Here is a 9,418-nt window from a genome sequence, read left to right as displayed (position 1 = left end):
CCCCAGCATGGAGCCCGTGCCTTGTCAAGCACAAGACGACGCTGGAAAAAGTCCAAAGGTATGCCACTAGACTAGTCCCAGAACTAAGCGGCATGAGTTATGAGGAAAGGCTGCGGGAAATGCACCTTACGACACTGGAAGACAGAAGAGTAAGGGGAGACATGATCACAACCTACAAAATCCTCAGGGGAATCGACCGGGTAAACAATGATAAACTATTCAACACTGGTGGGACGCGAACAAGGGGACACAGGTGGAAGCTGAGTACCCAAATGAGCCACAGAGACGTTAGAAGGAACTTCGTCACCAGCATCATCAGCTGCAGCATCCCCAGCATCACCAGCTGGAGCATCCCCAGCATCCCCAGCATCACCAGCATCACCAGCATCAGCATCCCCAGCATCACCAGCATCCCCAACATCTCCAGCATCCCCAACATCCCCAATATCCCCAGCATCCCCAGCATCACCAGCTGGAGCATCCCCAGCATCCCCAGCATCACCAGCATCACCAGCATCAGCATCCCCAGCATCCCCAGCATCACCAGCATCCCCAACATCTCCAGCATCCCCAACATCCCCAATATCCCCAGCATCCCCAGCATCCCCAGCATCACCAACATCCCCAGCATCCCCAGCATCACCAACATCCCCAGCATCACCAGCATCCCCAGCATCACCAGCATCACCAGCATCCCCAGCATCCCCAGCATCACCAGCATCCCCAGCATCACCAGCATCCCCAGCATCCCCAGCATCACCAGCATCCCCAGCATCACCAGCATCACCAGCATCACCAGCATCCCCAGCATCACCAACATCCCCAGCATCACCAGCATCCCCAGCATCCCCAGCATCACCAGCATCCCCAGCATCACCAGCATCACCAGCATCCCCAGCATTCCCAGCATCACCAGCATCCCCAGCATCCCCAGCATCACCAACATCCCCAGCATCCCCAGCATCACCAGCATCCCCTGCATCACCAGCATCACCAGCATCCCCAGCATCCCCAGCATCACCAACATCCCCAGCATCACCAGCATCCCCAGCATCCCCAGCATCACCAGCATCCCCAGCATCCCCAGCATCACCAACATCCCCAGCATCCCCAGCATCACCAGCATCACCAGCATTCCCAGCATCACCAGCATCCCCAGCATCCCCAGCATCCCCAGCATCACCAGCATCCCCAGCATCCCCAGCATCACCAGCATCCCCAGCATCACCAGCATCCCCAGCATCCCCAGCATCACCAGCATCACCAGCATTCCCAGCATCACCAGCATCCCCAGCATCCCCAGCATCACCAGCATCCCCAGCATCCCCAGCATCCCCAGCATCACCAGCATCACCAGCATCCCCAGCATCACCAGCATCCCCAGCATCCCCAGCATCCCCAGCATCACCAGCATCACCAGCATCCCCAGCATCACCAGCATCCCCAGCATCCCCAGCATCCCCAGCATCACCAGCATCCCCAGCATCACCAGCATCACCAGCATCCCCAGCATCACCAGCATCCCCAGCATCACCAGCATCCCCAGCATCCTCAGCATCACCAGCATCCCCAGCATCACCAGCATCCCCAGCATCACCAGCATCCCCAGCATCCCCAGCATCCCCAGCCTGCAGGAGAGTATGAGCAGCGTCGGGCCGACCTTAAGGAAGACCATTGTCCTGTCCAGGTGACGGAGAGTGTACAGGCGGAGGGACGGGGCAGCGCCTCACTGCCCGGGAGAGCAAGTGTGAGGCCCCTTGTTATGGTCCTCTTGCCCTCCTGTACCACCTGCCCTGCCCACCGGGTTCTACATGTGTCCTGCCTGCCCTCTGGTCCTGCATGTGTCCTGCCTGCCCTCTGGCACAAGTGTACTGCCTGCCTTGACGTGTATCCTGCCTGCCCTCTGGTCCTGCATGTATCCTGCCTGCCTGCCTCGTGGAGTGGGTGTAAGCTAGGGGCCGTGTGGAGTGGGTGTAAGCGAGGGGTCGTGTGGGGTGGGTGTAAGCGAGGGGCCATGTGGAGTGGGTGTAAGCGAGGGGTCGTGTGGAGTGGGTGTAAGCGAGGGGTCGTGTGGAGTGGGTGTAAGCGAGGGGTCGTGTGGGGTGGGTGTAAGCGAGGGGCCGTGTGGAGTGGGTGTAAGCGAGGGGTCGTGTGGAGTGGGTGTAAGCGAGGGGTCGTGTGGAGTGGGTGTAAGCGAGGGGTCGTGTGGAGTGGGTGTAAGCGAGGGGTCGTGTGGAGTGGGTGTAAGCGAGGGGTCGTGTGGAGTGGGTGTAAGCGAGGGGCCGTGTGGAGTGGGTGTAAGCGAGGGGCCGTGTGGAGTGGGTGTAAGCGAGGGGTCGTGTGGAGTGGGTGTAAGCGAGGGGTCGTGTGGAGTGGGTGTAAGCGAGGGGTCGTGTGGAGTGGGTGTAAGCGAGGGGTCGTGTGGAGTGGGTGTAAGCGAGGGGTCGTGTGGAGTGGGTGTAAGCGAGGGGTCGTGTGGAGTGGGTGTAAGCGAGGGGTCGTGTGGAGTGGGTGTGAGCGAGGCCCGTGTGGAGTGGGTGTGAGGGGGCCAGGGACAGGACCACAGGAGCGCCACCACCCACTACCGTTCACCACGTCCTGGTAATAAAACCAGTGGTTGAGCGTGTTGACACAGTCATGGCTGCCCCGCCACCCTCCCCCACCTCTACCTGTTCTCAACTCTGTTCTTCGCTCGGTATAACAAGCGTGGAGAACAAAAAGTTGTTCTTTTCTGTGATGGAGTGGTTCAAAGGGTGACCTTGTTGTCGGCGCCAGACCATTGTTAGCCATGTTATTGTTTGGTGTGTACTTACCTAGTTGTGCTTGCTGGGGTTGAGTTCTGGCTCTTTGGTCCCGCCTCTCAACTGTCAATAATGTACAGGTTCCTGAGCCTACTGGGCTCTATCATATCTACACTTGAAGCTGTGTATGGAGTCAGCCTCCACCACAACACTGCCTAATGCATTCCATTTGTCTACTACTCTGACACTGAAAAAATTCTTTCTAATATCTCTGTGGCTCATTTGGGCACTCAATTTCCACCTGTGTCCTCTAGTGCGTGTGCCCCTTATGTTAAATAGTCTGTCTTTATCTACCCTATCAATTCCTCTGAGAATCATGTATGTGGTGATCATGTCCCCTCTAACTCTTCTGTCTCCCAGTGACGTAAGGTTTAATTTCCGTAGTCTCTCCTCGTAGCTCATAACTCTCACTTCGGGTACTAGTCTGATGGCAAACCTTTGAACCTTTTCCAGTTTAGTCTTATGCTTGACTAGATATGGACTCCATGCTGGAGCCGCATACTCCAGGATTGGTCTGACATGTGGTATACAAAGTTCTGAAAGATTCCTTACACAAGTTTCTAAAGGCCGTTCTTATGTTAGCCAACCTGGCATATGCGGCTGATGTTATCCTCTTTATATGGGCTTCAGGGAACGGGTCTGGCGTGATATAAACTCCCAGGTCTTTCTCTCTCTCTGACTCTTGAAGTATTTCATCTCCCAAATGATACCTTGTATCTGGTCTCCTGCTCCCTACCCCTATCTTCATTACATTACATTTGCTTGGGTTAAACTCTAACAACCATTTGTTCGACCATTCCTGCAGCTTGTCCAGGTCATCTTGAAGCCTCAAGCTGTCCTCCTGTCTTAATCCTTCTCATAATTTTGGCGTCGTCCGCAAACATTGAGAGGAATGAGCCTATACCCTCTGGGAGATCATTTACGTATATCAGAAACAGGATAGGACCAAGTACAGAGCCCTGTGGGACTCCACTGGTGACTTCACGCCAATCTGAGGTCTCACCCATCACTATAACTCTCTGCTTCCTATTGCTTAGGTACTCCCTTATCTACTGGAGCGCCCTACCAGTTACTCCTGATTGTTTCTCCATCAACCTTTTATGGGGTACTGTGTCAAAGGCTTTCCGGCAGTCCAAAAAAAGGCAGTCCGCCCATCCTTCTCTTTCTTGCTTAATCTGTGTCACCTGATCGTAGAATTCTATTAAGCCTGTAAGGCAAGATTTACCCTCCCTGAACCTATGTTGATAAAACCCATGTGTGTGTGTGTATTCACCTAGTTGTGCTTGCGGGGGTTGAGCTCTGCTTTTTCGGCCCGCCTCTCAACTGTTAATCAACCATTTCTAACTACTACTACTACTATTCCCCCCCCCCCCACACACACACCCAAGGAAGCAGCCCGTGACAGTTGACTAACTCCCAGGTACCTATTTACTGCTAGGTAACAGGGGCATAGGGTGAAAGAAACTCTGCCCATTGTTTCTCGCCGGCGCCCGGGATCGAACCCGGGACCACAGGATCACGTGTCCAGCGTGCTGTCCGCTCGGCCGGCCGGTGTGTGTGTGTGTGTGTGTGTGTGTGTGTGTGTGTGTGTGTGTGTGTGTGTGTGTGTGTGTGTGTGTGTGTGTACGTGTTATACATTAAAAATAATTCACAGAGCGAATTGGTAAGGAAGATGCTCCAGGGGATAAAAGAAAGAGTAACTGCCCGACGGAAAACACCCCCCCACGATGAGGGATGACACAGGTCAGTGTCCGAGTACGACACATAACGGGTCAGAAACACAGGAACGGAAGACGACTCCAGAGAAACTTCAGAAGAAACGCCCGCGGCCTGAAAGACTGTCTCAGAGATAACAAGAGGCAGCAGCAGTGTAACATATTGCTCGGTTACTGGGCACTTGAGGTCAGAGCAGCCAATCACCTTGCAGTTAGACGAGACTAACTAGGTCAACAACATATACCCTGGGTAAATACTTTACACAATATTCCCAAAAGTTCTATATAAATCTATTTATATTTTTTCTAGTCACATCCGGAAACGACTGATGAACTCAGGGAAGCAGAGAAGCCATCTAAACACTACCCACGTACGGCAGACCACGTCTTGAAGATGCAGCCTCTCCAAGGAACCACACGCTAAAAGTAACAGAAAACTAGATCAAATTTCCACAATAAAATACAATTATATCTCATCAATATTAAAAGAGAGAAAGAACTTGGGAGACATGATCACCAAATAGAAAATATAGAGGAAAATTTAGCAAGAAAGAAGAACGAAAAACAAGGAAGGAACACAGATGATAACTTAAGGGGAATGCGAGAGATCTGAGATAGACCTTCAGCGGAAGAGTCAAACACAACTATAATGGAGGAGGTTGTGAAGTTGTTGATGTAAATATGATAAGAAAACGAGAGAAGAGTCACTGTATTAAATTGGTATTGTTTGGTAGACTGACGCCCGTGTGTGCTAGCTGAGTACACACACACACACACACACACACACACACACACACACACACACACACACACACACATCAGAGAATCTGCATCCGATACTCTGATGTGTGTGCGTACTCACCTAGTTGTGCTTGCATGTCTGAACTCTGGCTCAGAGGCGGGACCAAAGAGTTCAACCCCCGCAAGCACAACTAAGTGAGTACACAGTATCTGATGCAGACTTAACCAGTTCCTGTATAAATTAAAGAACCAGATTTGAATAACTGAAAGGGCACTAAATTAGGTGGGAAGTTACTTAAAGAAATAAGTAACAGAGAATAACAATAAAGTGGAAAAGATCACATTGGGGGAAAAGTTAGATATTTGTTTAATTATCAAGAGAAAGCGCCAAGCATTTACAACTTTATAGCACTTGGAAGGGGTGGGATGGGATGGGACGGGGGGAAAGGAATGTACTAGAGCCACGTTATTCCTAGTATACATAAATCACACAATGACGCAAGGCTGACCAAGAGAATCACGAGGAGGGGGAGAACTACAGGAAGCTCTACGACAACTTAGGCTGTAGGGATGATCGGACAAATGGTTACTCGACTTCAAGCAAGATAAGTGCAAGACGAGGTTCATGGAGATAACCAAATCGGGAGTACATGCTAAGCTGGCCAACATCAGGGCAGCTTTGAGGAGACAACGGTGCTTTCAGAACACTATGTGGAGCACAAGTCCAGCCAGGGACGCAGTACGCAGCACCGGCAGAGAACCCAAAACTAAGAGGCACAAAACTAAGAGAAAGAACAGAAGTGTTCTACATGACTTGTTCCATCATTTAGAAGACTAAACATCGGTGAGAACGCTGAACATAACAGAGAACAGGCAAAATACTCCATTTAAGGGAAGAATAATGCTTAAGGGAAGTAAACAACAGGAATAATATTGAGATGGAAATAAGAGCTGCCACGTATGACCAAATAGACTTTCTGCACTTATCTCAATTCTTATGTATGTATAAGAATTGAGATATGTATTACTATGTATTCTTATACATAGTTTTAGAATCAGATATTTGCAAGAAACAAGGGATAGAGTCATTGCCACACACAACCAACAGCTGGAAAGGCTGGACCCAGGAGCTAAAGCTCAGCTCTACTCTCTCTCTCTGCTAGACAAGCGGGTCCAGGCAAGGTCTGGTCCAGAGACACACACACAAACACAGGAAGCCACGGGGTAATTCTACGATTTTATGCTTTATTAAAACAAATTCCTTAAGTACTCATTGTTCTGAATTTGATGTATCCTTTAATTGTTTATTTACACATTCTTTGTAATTATCATAAAATAAACATATTTCCGGAGCTGTCAGAGCGTCCAGGTAATATATACTGCATAAAGGAAAACAATTAACAAATAAATAAGCATAACGATGCAATTAAGCTAATCGCATTAATCATCTGAGCTCATTTAGTCGGCAGCACAGCATATAATTCTTCAGCACTCACAGCATAATTCAACAATCACCACTTACTGCTGCAACAGACACAGCAGCAGCAGCAGCAGCAGCAGCAGCAGCAGCAGCAGCAGCACACGTCTTCAAAGGTTACGGTCTCATTTTTCCAACATTTGCAATACAATTTTATCAATAAAACTGATCACATTAATCAACATTTACATCACATTACATCACAACATTCAAAAAACACTTTTGCTCGACATTCACAGCTCTCTGGTCAACATTCACAGCTCTCTGGTCAACATTCACAGCTCTCTGGTCAACATTCACGACTCTTTGGCCAACAACACAGCTCTTTCGTCAACATTAACAGCACTTCTGTTTAACAAAGAACATTTGTTTAACATTCAGCACGTTTGTACTCTCTCTCTCTCTCTGCCTGCCTCCCTCCCCCCCCCCTCTCTCTCTCTCTCTCTCTCTCTCTCTCTCTCTCTCTCTCTCTCTCTCTGCCTCCCTCCCTCCCTCTCTCCCTCTCCCTCCGTGTGAGAGGTGGAGAGAGTGACGGCGCCCCAGAGAGAGGAAATTGCTCCTGACGGCGCCCCTGGGGCCTCCTCCAGGCGGGTACCCGACCCTCACCACAAACCTATTTTTTTTATTTTTTCGTCTCTTGAATGGATGATCTCCGAGTGACTCATCATATTAATAAGGAATAGAGTGAAGAATGGTAGTCTGTGGTGGTGTTGAGGTGTGGTAGTCTGTGGTGGTGATGAGGTGTGGTAGTCTGTGGTGGTGGTGTTGAGGTGTGGTAGTCTGTGGTGGTGTTGAGGTGTGGTAGTTTGTGGCGGTGTTGAGGTGTGGTAGTCTGTGGCGGTGTTGAGGTGTGGTAGTCTGTGGTGGTGGTGTTGAGGTGTGGTAGTCTGTGGTGGTGTTAAGGTGTGGTAGTCTGTGGTGGTGTTGAGGTGTGGTAGTCTGTGGTGGTGTTGAGGTGTGGTAGTCTGTGGTGGTGTTGAGGTGTGGTAGTCTGTGGTGGTGGTGTTGAGGTGTGGTAGTCTGTGGTGGTGGTGGTGTTGAGGTGTGGTAGTCTGTGGTGGTGGTGTTGAGGTGTGGTAGTCTGTGGTGGTGTTGAGGTGTGGTAGTCTGTGGTAGTGTTGAGGTGTGGTAGTCTGTGGTGGTGGTGTTGAGGTGTGGTAGTCTGTGGTGGTGGTGTTGAGGTGTGGTAGTGTGTGGTGGTGTTGAGGTGTGGTAGTCTGTGGTGGTGTTGAGGTGTGGTAGTCTGTGGTGGTGTTGAGGTGTGGTAGTCTGTGGTGGTGTTGAGGTGAGGTAGTCTGTGGTGCTGTTGAGGTGTGGTAGTCTGTGGTGGTGTTGAGGTGTGGTAGTCTGTGGTGGTGGTGTTGAGGTGTGGTAGTCTGTGGTGGTGGTGTTGAGGTGTGGTAGTCTGTGGTGGTGGTGTTGAGGTGTGGTAGTCTGTGGTGGTGGTGTTGAGGTGTGGTAGTCTGTGGTGGTGGTGTTGAGGTGTGGTAGTCTGTGGTGGTGGTGTTGAGGTGTGGTAGTCTGTGGTGGTGGTGTTGAGGTGTGGTAGTCTGTGGTGGTGGTGTTGAGGTGTGGTAGTCTGAGGTGGTGGTGTTGAGGTGTGGTAGTCTGTGGTGGTGGTGTTGAGGTGTGGTAGTCTGTGGTGGTGTTGAGGTGTGGTAGTCTGTGGTGGTGTTGAGGTGTGGTAGTCTGTGGTGGTGTTGAGGTGTGGTAGTGTGTGGTGGTGTTGAGGTGTGGTAGTCTGTGGTGGTGTTGAGGTGTGGTAGTCTGTGGTGGTGTTGAGGTGTGGTAGTCTGTGGTGGTGTTGAGGTGTGGTAGTCTGTGGTGGTGTTGAGGTGTGGTAGTCTGTGGTGGTGTTGAGGTGTGGTAGTCTGTGGTGGTGTTGAGGTGTGGTAGTCTGTGGTGGTGTTGAGGTGTGGTAGTCTGTACTCACCTATTTGTGCTTGCGGGGATTGAGTTTTGGCTCTTTGGTCCCGCCTCTCAACCATCAATCAACTGGTGTACAGATTCCTGAGCCTACTGGGCTCTATCATATCTACATTTAAAACTGTGTATGGAGTCAGCCTCCACCACATCACTGCCTAATGCATTCCATCCGTTAACTACTCTGACACTGAAAAAGTTCTTTCTAACGTCCCTGTGGCTCATTTGGGTACTCAGTTTCCACCTTTGTCCCCTTGTTCGCGTCCCACCAGTGTTGAATAGTTTATCCTTGTCTACCCGGTCTATTTCCCTGAGGATTTTGTAGGTTGTGATCATGTCTCCCCTTACTATTCTGTCTTCCAGTGTCGTAAGGTGCATTTCCCGCAGCCTTTCCTCGTAACTCATGCCTCTTAGTTCTGGGACTAATCTAGTGGCATACCTCTGAACTTTTTCCAGGTTCGTCTTGTGCTTGACAAGGTACGGGCTCCATGCTGGGGCTGCATACTCCAGGATTGGTCTTACATATGTGGTATACAAGATTCTGCATGATTCCTTGCACAGATTCCTGAACGCTGTTCTGATGTTAGCCAGCCTCGCATATGCCGCAGACGTTATTCTTTTTATGTGGGCTTCAGGAGACAGGTTTGGTGTGATATCAACTCTTAGATCTTTCTTTCTGTCCGTTTCATTAAGTACTTCATCTCATATTCTGTATCCTGTGTTTGGCCTCCTGTTTCCACCGCCTAGTTTCATTACTTTGC

This window comes from Procambarus clarkii, chromosome 10 (assembly GCF_040958095.1).
Source record: "Procambarus clarkii isolate CNS0578487 chromosome 10, FALCON_Pclarkii_2.0, whole genome shotgun sequence".
Lineage (NCBI taxonomy): Eukaryota > Metazoa > Arthropoda > Malacostraca > Decapoda > Cambaridae > Procambarus > Procambarus clarkii.
Note: the sequence above shows the minus strand (reverse complement) of the source record.